Genomic DNA, 18,890 nt, shown 5'->3' with positions numbered 1-18,890 from the left:
TGCAAAGTGGATGGCAGCCAGGAGACAGATCTGGAGCTGGAAGGAAATGTCATTAGGAAGGTTAGGGACTTTAGATACTTAGGTTCAACAGTGGAAGAAGATGGAGGGGCTGAGAAGGAAGTGGGATGCAGGATACAAGCGGGTTGGAGGAACTTGAGAGAGAGAGAGATGGCTGGAGTGCTATGCGATAAGAGGGTACCGATCAATCTAAAAGGCAAAATCTACAGGACAGTAGTGAGACCAGCTAGGACGTATGCTTTGAAAACTGTGGCCCTGAGGAAAAATAACATCAGCAGGATGGAGGTAGCGGAGATGAGAATGCTTAGGTGGATGTGCGGTGTGACCAGAAAGGATCGTATGAGAAATGACTATGTAAGGGGAACGGTGAAAGTTACGAACTTAGGAGCAAAGATACAGGAGGCAAGGTTGAGATGGTTTGGTCATGTGATGAGAAGGGAGGAAGAGTATGTGGGAAGAAAGGTCATGCAGATGAATGTGCAGGGGAAGAGGAAGCGCGGACGGCCAAAGAAGAGATGGAGGGAGATGGTGGAGGAGGACTTGAGGATGAAAATTTAACTTGGATGTGGCTACAGCCCAAGACAGGAAGTTGTGGAGGAGACTCACCACAAACAGTGACCCTACTTAAGTGGGAAAAGCTACAGAAGAAGAAGAAGATGATGATGAACTCTCAGGATACCGCTTGCAGCTGTAGAGGGGTATTTTGCAAATACCGATCTACAGATAAAAATGTTATAATAATTCTTACTGAGAACCACTACAGGGACGGGATAATGGCGCTGGAGCATCACTGGAATAAATGTATTAAGGGAGATTATATTGAAAAATAAAAATAATTTTGAAATTATAAATTCGTTTTTTCATTGTTAGGCCGAGAATCTTTCAGACCACCCACGTAGATTAGTGACTGTGAAATGTTTAGGCAAATTTGTTGAGCATATAAAAAGAAGGTGATCCTAATTGGAGATTTTAATTACAGGAAGTGGACTGGAAGGAGATAGTATGGGAACATACTGTCTCCTACTTCCAATGGAAACAAAGAGAGTCAATTTGTTGAATTTATGAGAGATAATTATATTACACAGCATGTGATGGAAGCAACACGAAGTTTTAGCGTTGAATTTGGTAATATCTTCACAGAATGTGACCGTTAATGAGGCTTCAACACTGCCACCGGTTGGTAAGAGTGATCATGCGGTACTAATTTGGGAAATGATGAAACAGAAAAAGGTTACTGTTGAAATCAATATATGTGAATTTATAAGGTAGGCGATTATGAGAGACTCCGTAGTAGACTAGAATCAGTACGTTGGGTCGATGAGCTGTGCAGAAAAGATGTTGACAGTGGGTGGGGATTGACAAGGTAGTATCTGACACATGCAATGCATAACTTAATACAAGAGTTAAGCGAATAAATAGATTAGGAGTGATGATGAATAGTAACATTAAGCAAATGATGTTGGCAAAGAAGAGTTATGGAGAAGGTACAAGACAATCGGTAGCGATCAGATGCATGAGGAGTATAAAGGGAAGACTAGAAAGGTGACAAGTATAGTAAAGAAAGAAAAAGTGCAGCATGAAAGGAGACTTTCCAGTCAGGCCAAGAGTAATCCAAGGGAATTCTTCCACTATATGGCAAGCAAGAGGAAGAATAATTATGGCAGAGTGACATTGGTAGATTAGTTATGGTAGTAGAATGAACATCGCAAAGGATATAGTAGAGTTATTTAATATACATTGTATCAGTGTATAAATGATGCTGTTCAACATGTAGCAGGGAGACAACTATTATGAGAATTAAAGGTGAAACAATCATCATAGATGGTAATTGGGTTAGATGTTAACAAGGCTGCTGGAATGGATGATATATCACCATGTATTATTAAGAAACAAGCAAATCAGTTAGCTATGCCCTTGGCCTGGTTATTTAATGAAAGTCTTGAGGTGGGGAAGGCTCGTAAGAGTCAATCTTCTTGCATTTTATGGTAAGGTGCAAAATGTGTTGGATAAGGGAGACTCATATACAGTATATTCTTGGACTTTGCAAACGCATTTGATAGATTACCTCAAATGACATTTGAGGTAATCTATCATGTATATTAGTGTGCGATTTGCACAGAATGAATATGGATAATATATTAGTTATATGGGCTAGAAATTGGCTCTCTAAACGATACCAGCAAGTTGTGTATGATGGAAGTGGTGTGTCCCTGGATTATTGGATCTCTGCTGTTTAACTTATTAAGAATATTTCATGTGCAATGACTGGAAAGCTACAGTTGTTTGCTGATGATGCAAAGTTAGGGAGAATTATAAGACACTGCTGATGTTAACTCCCTTTCAGGAAGATTTGAGTAGATTTCAGCTTGGACAAATGAGTGGGGGTTATAATTTTAATATTAATTTTGGAGTGCACAGTTATAAGGCTGTGTACTGTATTGAAGGAACCGTGCTTCAGGAAGTGGAAGAGAGTTGAGATCTGGGGTTATTATGATTGATAGTGGACTGAAGTTTACAGGCCACATTGCAAGTGTTGCAACAATTGCACATCGCATTACTGCTATGTTAAATAGTTCACTGACATGTAGGGATAAAGATATGATTGTGCCAGTTTATAAAGCACTGGTCAGACCATACTTAGATTACTGTTCTAAGATTTGGTCACCTAGTTTTCATTGCAATGTGGAAATATTGGAGAAGGTCCAGAGACGAGTGACCAAGGCAATATCGGGACTCTAGAATGTTGGTTAAGGAGAGAGGTTAAAGAAATGTAAACTACAGAGTTTGTTGGATAGGAGGAAAACAGGCGTTTAAGACAGTGAGTGGATTTTATCGGATTAACAGAGGAGATTATAAAAAGACTGCTCGAAAGGTAAGAGTAAAATAAAAAGATGCCATCCCTGGATGCTGTGTAAGGGCGAAGTGAAGAAGGGTATCAGAGTAGATTTTTTATATGCAGAACTGTAGTAAGTGAGTGGAATACATTACACAAAATGCTCTGTGAATGGAGGGAGTGTTGAAGATTGTAAAGTTTGGTATGATAAATATTCAGTGGGCTGAGTGAGTCCCCCACGATGAGTCTGCTGACTCCATGGAAGTTGCTGTGATGATGATGATGATGATAAAATCTCAATAAACACAGTGCTTATTGGGAAATATAAAGCATATATCCAAACATGTAAAATATAATTATATATTATACTTATGGCGTTATTCATTAAAATTTATTTTATTTATTTCATTATTTATTTTAAAATGATTAGGCGTAAGGTAACTCCATGAAGCTAAATCTACAGAAGTAAAGGAGTATTACAGATTCTTTGCACTGAATAATGAAGCTAGCCCAGTCTAAAGTTAGTCGATCCTTGACAGGAGAGTAGTCTTTTTGTTTGTTTTTTTCTTCCTATCGGAAGAAATTCCAGCCTTTAATCTCGCAACTCGGCAAAATATAATACAGAACAAGCACGATTAAATAAACTAAAATATTTAGGAGTCAGAAACATCGTCTCTTAACTATAGCAACTCTAAGTCATCTATCTCCAAGGTTGAGCACATTCAACCTTCGTGATATTAAGAGGTTAACTGCTATATTTCGCCAACTCTTAACACTCTCAACAGTTAAATATCTAGTGCTCGAAATGACTGCTTTTAAAATCCTTTTATGTATTTATTTATGTATCGATACGTGTGGAGGGAGGTAGAACAGAAATCATGAGTGTATAAGCCTGTGTAGATTGACTATAGAAGGATCAATGGTTGTCAATATTACTCGTGTACTTGTTCTAGTGTTTACATTGTCACTCTTCGGGTGAGGACCAAATTGCTGAAAACTTGTGTTAAAATGCTGTGAAAAATTTGCTATTGTGCAGTCTACTTCCCTGGCATGCCTTCTGAGGTGCTTTAACTGTAATAAATTCCACCATCATACACGAGACCACAGGTGAAAAACCACCTGTCCATTCTGCTCTAAAGAACATAAGTTCAGCGAGTGCCCACGAAATAAGTCCGAGATAAACTGCTTAAATTGCCCAAATCACAACAAGCATGCCAAAATCAAAAACGACTGCAAACATATGGCACTAAGCAAAAACTGCCCGACATACAACCACTATAAACAGCTCAAAATTCAAAGCATAGATTATGGAAAGGAATAATAAAGCTAGCAGAAACAGCGCTACTTCCCTGGCATGCCTTCAAATAAATCTTCAACGCTCTATCAAGGCTGTATATAACTTAACAGAACTCATAAATAGAAAAAAAAATAGGACTATCATTAATACAAGAACCCTACAACATCGACAACAAAATATGCGGTTTTCCAACTAATTATAAAATATTTTTCAAAGGATCAGAAAGAAAGAGAGTTGCAATACTCGTGGTCAACCCTGAAGTCGAGGCAATATTAATTTCTCAGCACAGCAACGAGGACTCAGTACTTATCGAAATTACTTACAGAGGAATTAAAACAACTTTTTTTGCTGCGAGTATGTATTTAAACTATCGGGCTGACATAAAATACGACTTAGAAAAAATGCAACATCGTGGATTATACCATCAACCACGGCCTAATTCTGGGAATAGATAGCAACGCCCATTCGGTTTTATGGTTTAACGAGAGCACAAACAACAGAGGTAAAAATTTGGAAGAGTTCTTAGCATCAAATTCCCTATACATATAAAACGATGACTGTAACACTCCATCATTTGAAAATACGAGAGGAAGCAGCTTCATTGATCCTTGACAATAGCAAACAACGCTATTTCACCCCGGGTTTCTGAATGGAGATGCGAAGAAGAGAAAAGCGGTTCTAATCATCGCATATTAAGTTTCATTATCAGTACCAAAAATTTAAACGGAATACACAACACAAACCATCGCATTAACATCAACTATTTCACCAATAAAACCAATCTAGAGATATTTGTAAAAGCACATTGAAAAGAGAATTTTCATGCCTAATCTTAGAACTTCACTTAAATGGGATCAGCGAACAACAGCTCTGCTTAGACGAGAATCTACCAATCTGGGCATCAGTACAAGCCGATATAGACTTTCTTGCTTCTGCGCTTTCATCAGGTTTGAAAAAATCCAGCGACCAAACACGCAAAACAACCAAGAAGCTAAACATCGATGGAAGAAAATCAGTACCTTGGTGGAAGGAAGAACTAACAGTCATAAGAAAACGTGTTAACGCACTCAGACGACTATATGAAAGAACATAAAATAACCACGATTTAAGAGAGAGTAGAAGACAGAACTACTATAAAGCGAAATACAGCTATCAATCCAAAATTAAAAACCCGAAAACAGAATCATGGAAAAAATTCTGTACTGTTTCAACCGTAACTCATCCTTGGAATTACATATACAAATTAGCAGCAAGCAAGAATAAGACAACACCTATATTATCAACTGTTAAGAAAACAGACGACACCTACACTAAAAACTAAGCAGAAACTGCAGACATTATGATAAACATGTTCATTCCCGATGACGATGAATCAACAGATGAAGAAATCCACAAAACTTAGAGACAAAGAATGATAAAAAACAGACATACATACTCCTAATGACGACTTATTCACAACTAACGAAATCGAGTCAGTATTAAGATCAATGGATCCAAGAAAAACTCCCGGAGAGGACGGAATAACCAGCGATATACTCCTAACAGCGTTTGTCGAATTCCCCGAATTCATTCCCCGAATTCCCCGAATCCCTGAGAGGAGACCTCCACATAGCCTTTAAAGGAATGCGGAGAACCGACCAGGGCTTCTGACCTAATGTTCAATCCTCACCTTCTCGTGGTGCACCCTGTTGGGTATCTACTTTGATACTGAACGAACGAGGATGGGCTGGCAATTTGGGATTTAGCCGACCAAATTGTATTCTTATTGGTTAAACCAAAATAAAAAATGATGGTACAACATGACAAAATTTCATGCCGGCTGGGGCGTCGCCCGGTTAAACAAGGCCCCCGTTGTTTTCGCCAGGGAACCAGGGCGAACAGCGAAAAGTCAGCTACTGGAACAAATCTGAAAACAAACCCCAACTCAACATCACCAGAGTTAAAGATCGGTACTATCAATGTAAGAAGCCTGAATGGCAAAGAAATGGAGCTAGCTGAGGAATTAGATAAGTACCAGATCGACATAATAGGGGTGACTGAAACAAAAAAGACCAAAACTGGTGAGATCTTTCTGAGCAATAAATACAAAATGTTATATTCAGGCAATAACAATCAAGGAAAAGAAGGAGTAGCCATAGTATTCAACACAAAATACGAGGCTAATCTTCTTGAATGGCAGTCAGTCTCAAGTAGAGTAATGTGGGCAAATATGAGAATGGGGAACTGGACAATGAGACTTATTTGTGCCTATGGTCCCACAGAAGGTTCTACTAAGGTAGAAGTGGAGGAATTTTTTGAGGCTTTAGAAAAAGCAACTGACACAATGAAAAAGGAAAAGTTGGTCCTTGTTGGGGATCTAAATAGTAGAGTAGGAAATGATTGTGAGACATACAAAAATATTTTGGGAAAATTTGGAGAAAAGAGCAAAGCTAATAATAATGGCAAATATCTGTTGGATTTCTGCTCAGGACATGGACTGGTTATTACTAACACCATGTTCCAACATAAAAATGTGCACAAATTCACATGGAGAGAAGAGGCTAGGAATAAGAAAAGTCTCATTGACTATGTTATTGTTGATAGTGATGTTTTCTCCCTGGTGCAGGACACCAGAGTGTACAGAGGATTTGAAATTGGAAGTGATCACTATTTAGTCTTGAGCAGGATAAAATTGAATTTCATATTGAAAAGAATAACATGTAAGAAAGTTTTAAAGCGAATAAAAGTTGAGCAGCTCTCAGATGTGAACTGTAGACTAAAATACAGAAATATTATTGAAAAGAAAATGAAAGAATTTGAGAACAGGAATCAAGCCTTGGAGATTCAGTGGCAAACTCTGAAGGAAACATTGATTGATTCTGCCAGAGAGGCATGTGGTGAGGTTGTGTGCAAGGATAAAAAAATCAGAACTCCCTGGTGGACACAGGAAGTTAAAGAGGCAGTGAAGGAAAAGAAGAAAGCATATCAAAAGTTCCTGGCAAATAAGTCAGCTTTTACTCTTACAGAATACAGAGACAAATGTAAGAAAGCTAAACAGTGTGTAAAACTAGCTAAACAAAAGTCATGGGAGGACTTTGGCAAGAATATAGAAAATAAATATCAAGAAGGTGGCAAAATATTCTGGAGGTTGTTGAAGAAGCTTAAGAATGGAGGAAAGAGTGCTGTAAAAGGAATTAGAGATGATAAAGGTGAAATGAAAACAGGAGAAAAAGATATCCTTGAAGTATGGAGTAATTACTTTGAAAAACTGCTAAATGAAACAAGCAGTGATGACAGCACAGTGGTAAAACACACTAACCAGGAATGCAGTCAGGAATACATATCCATACTTGAAGTAGAAAAAGCCATCAAAGGCTTGAAATGTGGAAAGGCAGCAGGAGTAGATGATATTCGACCAGAAATGCTGAAGTATGGTGGTATAAGAGTCTTACAGTGGCTGCACTGCATAGTTCAGAAAGCCTGGACAGAGGGACGAATTCCCGATGATTGGAGTAGAGCTCTCATAGTACCCATATATAAAAAGGGAAATAAAACTGAATGTGAGAATTACAGAGGTATTTCCCTACTGAGTGTTCCTGGCAAGATCTATGCAAGTATACTTGAGAAACGGTTGAGAAGAATTGTGGAAGAAAAGCTTAGTGAAAAACAAGCTGGATTCAGGCCAAATAGAGGCTGTCAGGATCAGATCTTCACTTTACGACAAATAGTCGAGAAAGCATGGGAATATAACAAAGATCTGTATTTAAGTTTTGTCGATTTGGAAAAGGCATATGACAAGGTGCCAAGAGAGAAGCTATTCAATACGCTGCAGTTATATGGTGTCAATGGGGCATTATATCAAGCAATACTTAGTCTTTATTTGAGTTGTGAGTCAGCAGTTAGAATTGAAGGAAGTACAGGAAGATGGTTTAATGTTAAATCTAGTGTGAGACAAGGATGTACATTATCCCCTCTGTTATTCATTATCTATATGGATCACATTATGAAGGAAAGTGGTATTAAACCTGATATCAAAATTGGAGATGTTAATGTCAGCTCTTTGCTTTATGCGGATGATGTTATACTTCTAAATAAATCCGCTACAAGTCTGCAAGATTCTCTGACTAAATTGAATAGCTGTTGTAATAGATATGGTATGAAGGTCAGCAATAAAAAGACAAAGACAATGAAAATAGGCAGAATCATTGAAAATGTCAACTGTGTTGTGAATGGAGAACCTGTGGAACAAGTAAAACATTTCTGCTACTTAGGCACAATTTTTACTGAAGATGGTAAACTAAATATAGAAATAGACAACAGAATCAGCAAAGCTGGTATCGTGGGAAGTCAATTGAATAAATTCATATGGAATAAGAAAGAAATTAGTCGGAACACTAAATTAGCTGTATACAAGACTGTGTTCAAACCAATTTTAACTTATGGATCTGAGAGCTGGGTCAGAAGTAAAACACTTGACCAAAGACTAGAAACCGCAGATATGAGAGTCCTGAGAAAGATTAGAGGCGTGAACAGATGGCATCAATGGCAATATCATATTAAAAATGAGGATATTAGGAAAGAACTTGACATTGTCAGCATCCAGGAATGCGTTAGCAGAGCTAATCTCAGATGGTATGGTCACTTAAATAGAATGGGAGAGGAAAGATTAGCAAAACAAGTGTTCTCTGCCAGGTTGGCAGGAAAACGACTCAGAGGAAGACCAAGATATAGGTGGATTGATACGGTACAAAGTGCCTTAGACGATAGAAATATAAGATCTGATAATGTTGGAGTCTTGACAAGTAACAGACTGATTTGGAGGAAAATTGTAGATAGGAAGTTAGTAATGATGTAATTTTTTCATGTAGTACTATCATATCCTGTACACCCCTTGAGGGTACATGGCAGGAATTTGATGATGATGATGATGATGATGATGGAAACGCTCTAAAATGATACCCATAATCAGTGGTGTAGCTAGAGCTTTTGCTGCCCGGGGTAGTCCCTGAGTTTGCCGCCCCTCTCAATACACACCAAAAACACTACAAAAAGTCAAAACGACGTATAGGAAAATAAATTAAAACACCATGTTTATTTTCGAAGTAAAACTTTAATTTCAACATTCTAAAATGTTATTTTTTTTGCTTTTCTGTTAGCTAAATCGTCGATGACATTGGCGAAGTCTATTTCATAGTAATGTAAGTAATTCTTAATCAATTTTATTTAGAAAAACTCCTCTCACAACTAGCAACATTTACAGCAATTGTGAGAAAAATTCGCAGTAGTATTTCAATATTTGGAACTGAGTTCTCGAGACTGTATTTTAGAATTAACTGCAAGACTGTATTTTAGAATTAACTGCAAAAGTTCAAAAAGGTTCAAAGTGTCGCCCGGGGCGCCCCCCCCCCCCAGCTACGCTTCTGCCCATAATCAAAACAAATTATGTACAGAGGAATTAAAACTTTTGCTACAAGTATGTATTTAAACTATTGCGCTGACATAAAATACGACTTAGAAAAAATGGGCAACATTGTGGATTTTACCATCAACCACAGCCTAATTCTTGGAATAGATAGCAACGCCCATTCGGTTTTGTGATTTAACGAGATCGTAAACAATAGAGGTAAAATTTTGGAAGAATCAAATTCCCGATTGGTGCTAATTTCGTTAATTAGCACCAATCAGTCTCATAAACGTTGCTGGTAAGGTGCTAGAAAAATTTCTGATAAACCGAATAATGTACTATATCTACTCAAGAAACCTATTAAGCACCAATCAATATGCATTTAGACCCAATCAAGCACAGTAGATGCAATTATGGAGGTTAAAAGTTCACAGAAGACAGTCTACAGCAAAAAAAAAAACAGACGTGCTACTGATCTCACTCGATGTACAAGGAGCCTTCGATGCTGCGTCGTGGCCAGTCATATATAATCAATTAATTAAGAGATTTAAAATGTCCAAAAAACTTACTCAGTTTTACAAAAAAATTATTTTACAGATAGAAAAGCAACCATGACATTAAAAGCCAAGACTGTAACGAAAGAAGTCAAACGAGGCTGCCCGCAAGGCTCCTGCTGTGGATCAGGCTTCTGGAACATCCAGTACGACTCGCTATTAAGACTTCCTTTTACTCCTGAAACAAAAATCATAGCTTTCGCCAATGATGTGATGATAGTGATACGGGAACGCGACAGCTTACAATTAGAAGTAACGGCTAAAGAAGAACTCTTTAAAATCGCAGAGTGGGCACGCAAGTTACCTTCAATACCACAAAGGCTAAAATGCTCCACATCTTGAGTAAGAAATCAAAACAACCTGTAGCGGTCTTCCTAAACGGGGAAATTCTCGAGGTAGCCAGTGAGCTAAAATACCTAGGAGTAACAATAGATGAAAAATTTGCCTTCAACAAGCACATCTCATATGTTGCCGGAAAAAAGCTTACAAACAGTAAACTTTCTAGCAAAGTCGGCAAGGATTAAGTGGGGATTAGGCTAATGAGCGCTGAAAACAATATATACCGGAGCTATACTGCCATTGATATCTTATGCTGCACCTGCCTGGAAACAACCATTAAAATCAAAGAAAAACCGACAAAAGCTAAACACATTTCAACTCTTAATAGTCATACGTATAATTAAAGGATACAGGACAATATCTTTTGAGACAGCTTGAGTTGTTGCGGCTCTAATACCGATCAAAAATACGAACACGAAATACAAGAATTTTCTCTCATGTATGAAGTCACTTCCGGAAGATATAACGAAAATTACAACACCAAATTGCTACGAACGTCCGCATCACTACAGTAGGTGGCCTCGCCCAGCAAAGAGAACATATATTAAGGAGAAGGAAAGCTCTGAAAGTGACGAATTCCATTATACACTGACGGAAGCAAAACCGAAGGGAACGTCGTTGTTCTTTCATTATATACAACAGGCAGTCCATTATACAAGCACGCTGCTGTGTTCCAACCACCAAGCAGAACAACTTGCTATATTCATTCATTTACATATATCTGGGAATTAGAACTCAACACCTCTCATCAAAAGACAGAACAATTAACAGTGATAGTAGGAACACTATATTATAGACGACATAAAAAACCAGAACAACCATATAGTGTTAATAGAACAGACAAGAAATCTGGTTTGGAATCTCTTTCTATCGGAATGGGAAATCAAGTTCTGTTGGGTGAATGCGCATACTGGGGTTGCAGGAAACGAGAGAGAGAGAGAGAGAGAGAGAGAGAGAGAGAGAGAGAGCGGATCAGCTGGCTAAAGAAGCAGCTAGAAACAAGTTGCCAAAAGTACTTGAAATCTACCATTAAAACGCTTGCAGAAGAAAGAAGTCTAGACTTGTGGGAAGAAGAATGGAAAACATCAAAAAACGGATCAACAACTCAACAACAAAAGAATTCTTGCCAAGAATCAGAAGCAGACCCCGGCTGAAAAAATACGCCATTTCTCCAGGTTTAACCACCATGGAAAACTAAGACACTACTTACACAGATTCCATATCCTGGAATCACCATAATGCATTTGTAGTCCACGCCTTCAACAGACTGTTGACCACATACTTTACGACTGTCAGCTACTGGGCTTCATATAAATGTCCCTAATGCAACACGTCATCACTTCCGGAGACAAGTGGTCAGTGTCAAAACAGAGACTTATCGAAAAATATTACTCAGAATTAATTAAATTTGCCAATAAGATCAACACAAATTACGGATATTTTATGACTTATACAGTGTAAATATTATTATTATTATTATTATTATTATTATTATTATTATTATTTGGCACTTCCAGGGAGTCCAACGACTCATCGAGGGAGGGCACCTGCTCTACAGCTCTGTCTCCACCACTCAATCCACCAACTGACCGCAGCTATACCAATGCCACCTACCGCCGATCACCACCACCACCACCATCACCACTGGTTTTTCCACAGACAATCACAAACATTCATGCCCACGGCGGGATTCGAGCCCGCAACCTTTCGGCTGGAGAGCGGATACGCTGACCACTCGGCCAGCCAGGCCGGCTATGTATGTAATATATGTAAAAGATGATCGGAATATGTACATATAAATGTAAAAATATAAATGTATATATGAATATTGATACAAAATTGAAAATATAAATGTTAATCAGTACTTGGAAGCTACATGTGATATATGCATTGTATGCAATGGAACATGTAGGATTAAATTACTTCCTAGTAGAGTTATTATTGGGAGGAAAACGCGCGCGCGCACGCGCACACACACACACACACACACGCGCGCGAGTGAGGTCGCAAAATGTATATAACACAACAGTGCCGTGTATAAGTTGATCAAAAGAAAAAATAGATTTTTTTTTAACAGGTGAAGGTGGTACTCCTCCAGCTGTTCAAAAAGAAACAATGTTTCAGAAGACAATGGATGAAATAAAAGAGGAGAATAAGAAGCTGGACTGTATATGGATTTTAAATAGCAGCTGCTCGTGTATAGGTTTGGAGGCAAGTAGAGAGATGATGATGATGATGATGATGATGATGGCAACCAGTTCAGTGGAACATCATTGAAAAGTATCGTTAAAAAGACACACGGCAAAACGAGTCATATAGCAGCATTTTTTTTAGTTGTACTGCCCTCCTCTGCATAAAAATAAAGAATTTTTAGGGAACTGTTTACTCGTTTTCACCATTCCAAATGCGAGAACAGTATTCTAAAGGTCGGTTAGCAGTTGTACCAATAAGTAGTACCTGGAGTGGAACAAGACACTAATATTACAGAGATGGTGTGTTTGTGCCAAGAATGACTAGTGGAGTAAGTCATCCAAAGAAAACTTGATCTTGTCTAGAGATTTCAGTATTAGCGCCGCATTTATACTAGTGTGACATGTTTCGCCATCTTTTCTCTCTGTTTTCTATATACATTTATAGTAGCTCCTCTGGCTAGTAAAATAAAATAAGCAAGCCCTGCCCTACCCTACCGGATTTGCTTATTTTATTATCCATTTCCATATTTAAACTATCATCTTAATTAAAAATTGTTCTTAAAGATATGAAATATTTTATTCAAATTAAGCGGATATTGAATCCAACATTATTTCAAAGTCGAATAGAGAAACTACAATAGTTTCATGCCGAATACAGTCTATAGAAACTATAAAAGTTTCGGCGGATCCAAGCGTAAGCAAACCTTTCATGACAGGGGCAACTCATAGTAAAACTGGAACAAGCTCCGATCGCTATTCTTAGTATTTCCCATAATGTAAAACACATCTCCTAGCGGACATGTATGATGTTATACATTATGGGGGGTCACCATCCAGACCGGTTTCGACCTTTTTTGAATGTTCAAGTACAGGTCAAACTCCAAAAACTCAGCGTTGTTCCCCTCAGTAACAGGCTCACCCTAGCACTGAGAAGAATTCTCAGAACCGATTGGCTCTACAGCGTGGCAGGCTCACCCCACCACCGAGCAGAGCCGCTCATATCTCATCTCTCATCCGAGGGGTAACAGCAACAGCAGTGACTTAGTTAACTTCACAGGCTACACCATTGCCATTCATTATCGACCTTTTTTGAGGTCTTCAGTGGGAGCCAGACCCAGATGTATGTAAATACATCTGGGTCTGGCTCTTATACTTTATACTTTAGCTTATACTTTAGATACGAGTTGCCAAAAAAAAGGTGTCACATCACAAAAGCCAACAAGAATTACTGAAATAAGAGGGCCAAAAGCTTCACTTCAGCGATGCACAATTATTCAAATTAAGTGGATATTGAATCCAACAATATTTCAAAGCCGAACAGAGAAACTACAAGAGTTTCGTGCCGAATATAGAAACTATAAACGTTTCGGCGGATCCAAGCGTTCCGCCGAAACAGGGACAACTCGTATGTTAAAGTAAAAGCTCCGCATCACTACAACCTGAGTATTTACATACATCTGGGTCTGGCTCCCACTGACGAGACCTCAAAAAAAGGTAGAAACCGGTCTGGGTAGTGAACCCCCATAATGTATAGCATCATACATGTCAGCTAGGAGATGTGTTTTACATTATGGGAAATACTAAGGCTAATGATCTGAGCTTGCTCCACCTTTACTACGAGTTGCCCCTGTCATGAAAGGTTTGCTTACGCTTGGATCCGCCGAAACGTTTATAGTTTCTATATTCGGCACAAAACTCTTGTAGTTTCTCTATTCTGCTTTGAAATAATATTGGATTCAATATCCCCTTAATTCAAATAATTGTGCATCGCCGAAGTGAAGCCTTTTGGCTCTCTTATTTCAGTGAAATATTTTACTTATTATATTGGTTCACCATTTAAAATGCAGCTGATGCTCTGAATTCCTGCATAATTTTATAATTTTTATTCTTCTAATTTTCCTACTTAGCCCTTAGGTCATCCACAGAATAATAATGCACAAAAGATCTTTTGTGGATAGAATTGACAAAGAAATTCGAAATATGCTGTAGAATCAATTTAGTTAAAAAGTCTGTCTCAAAAACTAGAAGAAAATTACAGAAAGCTCTGAGATTATGTGCAAATAAAAAATCCCATTTAATCCCATTTGAAATAGCTTTTCTTGATAATATTATCCAAATATGTGATAGAAAGTAACCTTGCCTTATTTGGCATCAATTAATTTTTCCAATACATCTCTTAACTGCTGACTTAGAGTTCAAATATGTTACAGTTTTATATTGCTCTGTACACCATCTGGCTACTGTCTAGCTTTATTAACTAGTAACTCTAGACGATTTCTTCTTTTTTTCTGGACTGCCTCTTTAAAAACTTTCGAATTTACCATGTAGTCCTTATTTTATTATCCTTGCGTATGATCGCCATATGTTTCTCTGGCTGAGTGAATCAATGTTTTCTGTAGATATTTAAATTTTATTTCCAAGGGTTGTTTTTGTTTCTAACTGTTTCGCTTTTCCCATAAATAACAGGAAACTCCTTATGAGTCCGTTACGTAGTAATGAGGAAACTTTATCCATTCATCCATCCATCTGTTCATTGAACATCAACAGATGCCGTATGGTCACTCAGATGCTGGGTGATGTGCCACACCAGTCATCGCCATATGGCCCCTTTGTATGCTTTTCTGGAGGCTTCAACTCTCTGAAGACCAATTACTCCACACAAATCATCCATCCATCATATTGACGGGCTACCCCTTCTTCTTTTCCCAGGAACTTTACCTTCTACTGTTTTGAGAAATCCTCCTTCCATCCTTTCAATGTGTCCAAAGTATTTCAACTTCCTTCTGTCAATATTCTTAAGGAGCCTTAAAAGTCTACTGATCCTTCTAGCACCCATCCATTTGTCCGCCTTTCAGTATATGACATCCTCAACAGCCTTCTGTAACACCACATCTCAAAAGCAGCTATACGTTTACTAGGTTCCTTCAAGTCCCACACCCGTAAATCTCTGTTGGAAAAACAGCTGCATCCACAATCCTCAATTTTGTTCCCTTGGAGACAGATTCATCCTTCCAGATTTCAGACCTCTCTGACTGTTGTTTTAGCCATTCCTAATCTTCTTCTGACGCCTTCTGAATAGCAATTCTTCACATTAATAATGGATCCTAAGTACTCGAACTTGTTGACTTCCTCAATTTTTTCTCCATTAAGGTACATTTGTTTCTCGGGAGCTTCACCTGTCTGTATTTCCTTTGAGAACCATAATTTTGTCTTGCTAGGATTGAGTTGAAGTCCTCTGTTTTCACTAATCTCGTTAACTTTGTCAAGAATTTCTGCTAGTTCTTCTTTGTCATTACAGAGGAGTAGTGTATAATCAGCACACCTCAGATTACTGATCAATCTGCCACCTATCTTAATTCATGTCTTGCGTTCATCCAATGCTACACACACACACACATGATATCCTCAGCATAGATACTAATCAAGTGAGGAGAAAGTAGACATCTTTGTCTAACTCCCTTTTCAACCTGAAGCCAATCAGTTAATCCATCACGTTCTTACTGTGGCTTCTTGCTCTCTGTACAGATTAGCTATCAGCCTGATAGTGTGTTGAGGAACACCTTTTTTTTTATTACTTCCCGCAGTTTCATGATCTATGTTGTATATATTTAGAGTAGTCTATAAAACACATCCAATAGGGAATCTAAATTCTTTATACTTTTCTATGATTTGTCTAAGGTGAAGGATCTGATCTCTGGTATACTCTTACCTTTTCTAAAACCTGCTTGTTCTTCAGGTATCTCTGCTTCAACTTTGGCCTCAATCCTATTTAGAATGATCATTAATAAAATCTTGCTTGCATGAGATATTAAACTAATAGTTCTATAGGTCTTGCAATCCTTCATATCCCCCCTTCTTATGTAGTGGTATAAAAACCAACTTCTTCCAGTCTCTAGGCCGGTGTTTCTCAAACTTCAGATATCCGCGTATCCCCTTCTTAAGTTTTCATTATTACCAAGTACCCCCTTATCAAAATGATAAATAAATAAATGAAGTATATATCATTGTAAATGTGTATTTTATTTGAATTTATATGGTCATGTAAACAAAAAATATGATTTATTTTTAACAGAATAAAATTTATAAAGGTACTATAAATATTTACTTATTTTAAATAATTTATCATCAATGAGAGAAGTGAAATTGTTTATGGTGGGATAAAATTTCAGCAAACTTTCACTCTGTAGTTGTTAATTTCAATCTCAGATGCGGTTCGACATCTATAATGCGGTTCCTTTGTATTTGTAGCCAAAATATATAATTCCATAATATCTGAAACACATTCACTATATATTACTTAGTTGTAACACGTTGACGACGGGGTGCTGTCAAGCAAAACCATATATTGCACCGGCAACATAGGGTTTTGCTTGAGTCTATACAGCAGTTTCTGTTGGAGGGAAGATGTGATTCATTAGTTAGTGCCGTTTTTTTCTCAGTTGTCTCTAATTGCACTATTTGTTGAGAAATACATATTATACAGACTGCAAATGTCTCTGTACCTTATTCAGTGATACAATAAAACTACTTGTTTATCTTGCGTCTTCAGTATAATTACGCTGCTGGGGAGGGCGTGTTGTTTACCATAGGGAGCAAGTGACTATCGCCACGACGTGAACGTCGTGGCGATAGTCACTTGCTCCCTATGGTAAACAACAATTCTCCTACTCGCAATTTGAGTAGGAGAATTCATACATAATATGTAATTTATTGAGAAATATATACTTTTAAAATAATTCTGTTTTCTTAATAATGATTCCATGCGTTAATGATGCATAGCCGAAAATTGCCATGTAACCCCCCTGAAGACTTTCCCGTACCCCTGGGGGGGGGGGGTACGTGTAACACACTTTGAGAAACACTGCTCTAGGCCATGATCCTGTCTCCCATATCTAAACGATCTATGAAACACTCTTATTCCTCCATTCCCTGTAGCCTCAATTAACTCTGCTGGGATTTCATCTGCACCCGGAGCCTTATTGCAATTAAACTGTTTAACTGCTCTTTCAACCTCATGCCTAAGTGGAGGAGGTTCCAAATCGAAATTTTCCTGGTGAGAGGGCTCCTTCATCCTCCCTGTTGTAGAGTTCCTCACAGTATTCTTCCCATCTGTTTTTGATTTCCAATTTTTCCATTAGTACTGCTCCATTCCTATCTTTGATGACATTCAATTTGGGCTTTAGGTCACGAACTGAACGAAACATCCTTTTATAATTGTGCCTCCTCATCTGGAACTCTATCTCTTCACATTTATTAGTATAAAACTTTTCCTTGTCCTGCCTGAAGGCTGTTCTAAAATATAAGAGATTACATAGAGAAGAATTGTATCATAACCGTGACTCCTTCCCAAAGCATTTATGGCGAGTTCTCTTGACTAGTCTCAATAATAAAATAAAAATAAAAAATTAAAAAATTAAAAAAATAAAAAAACACCATCCAACTGAGTTGCTCTTTCTTCTGCGAACCCCCTAGAAATTATTCTAACATCCCCAGTTTAGTGGGACGTACCTGACTTGGAAAGTTTTGGAGTGTTACTCTTTCTTTGGCTCTTACTAGCTGATGGTCTGTACCACAGTCTGCTCCAGGAAAGTATGCACATCAGAGATGATTGTCTTCCACCGATGGAGAGCCAGGATGTAATCAATCTTGTGCCTTGACCTATCAATGCTGGATGTCAAAGTATAGGTCCGTTATGGATGTTTCTAGAAGCAGGTACTGGCAGTAACTAATCTGCTAGCATCAGCAAATTCCAACCAAGTGTTACATTCAACCAGACTAAACACGTCCCACTGAGGCTTAGCTCTCCACTTTTGCATTAAAATCTCCTAGGAAGCTTTATATTTTTTTTTCGGTGAAGGTGAATTAGCCTATTTATATTTGGCAGCAAAAAATTTTCTTCCCAAAACGGAGAGTTTTTTTTTTCATACCACCCAAACTGCGTAAACCGTCCGAAAATATACACGGAACAAACTAGCATGATATACCACCTTCATAGTCTTCAATGCATCGGCTGTAATTCTAACCAAACATAAATTAAACGAAATAAACCTAAATAATATTTGTATACTTGAGTCTACAGTTCACAATCCGCAAGGGCTCACTTTAGTGAGTACGGGCATGGCAAACGATGCTGGACCATGCCTTACTTCATGTAATATATATCTGTTTATATTATTCTGTACACTGGTTCCTCCTCTTCTTTCCTTGCTTCTTTCTTCTCTCCTTGCTCCTTCCCCCTGATGCTATTAGAGTATTCGAGGGCTAGGGGTGAGGC

Source organism: Typopeltis vanoorti, chromosome 8 (genome assembly GCF_054136105.1).
Source record: "Typopeltis vanoorti isolate ZY-2024b chromosome 8, IOZ_Tvanoo_1.0, whole genome shotgun sequence".
In the NCBI taxonomy this organism is placed as follows: domain Eukaryota; kingdom Metazoa; phylum Arthropoda; class Arachnida; order Uropygi; family Thelyphonidae; genus Typopeltis; species Typopeltis vanoorti.
The sequence above is the reverse complement of the archived record's forward strand: the minus strand, read 5'-3'. Positions refer to the sequence as shown.